This window comes from Neophocaena asiaeorientalis, unplaced genomic scaffold (genome assembly GCF_003031525.2).
Source record: "Neophocaena asiaeorientalis asiaeorientalis breed wild unplaced genomic scaffold, Neophocaena_asiaeorientalis_V1.1 scaffold78, whole genome shotgun sequence".
Classification (NCBI taxonomy): Eukaryota; Metazoa; Chordata; class Mammalia; order Artiodactyla; family Phocoenidae; genus Neophocaena; species Neophocaena asiaeorientalis.
The window spans coordinates 14,740,616-14,740,981 of NW_020175018.1; positions in this window are offsets into that span (position 1 = coordinate 14,740,616).

Sequence of the window (366 nt, forward strand, 5' to 3'; positions counted from 1 at the left end):
CGTGAGGAAGGAGCTGTGGTGTGTGTGTGGGGGGGGGGGGTGTGTGTGTGTGGTGAATCATGCTTTTCTTAGACCAACCTTTGTGTTTTCTGACTAAAGCACTGCTGAAGGCCACCTTTTGCCAGAGAACCTGTTTATCTGGAAGAATCGACCCCTCTCTCCAGCAAAAAGCATGGAATCCGAAAGCACCCACCCGCGTCAGCCCCTAGCCCAGAAGCCTGGCATTTTGTTACCAGCTGTGCCCCTGTGGCACGTGCCAAGGAAACCGAGGAGAGTTTAGGTGACAAACTTGGGGGCGGTCGTGCCCCCAGCCCGCAGTGAGCTCCCGGGAATGGTGGCCACGACTGACCACACCAGACTTCCCCA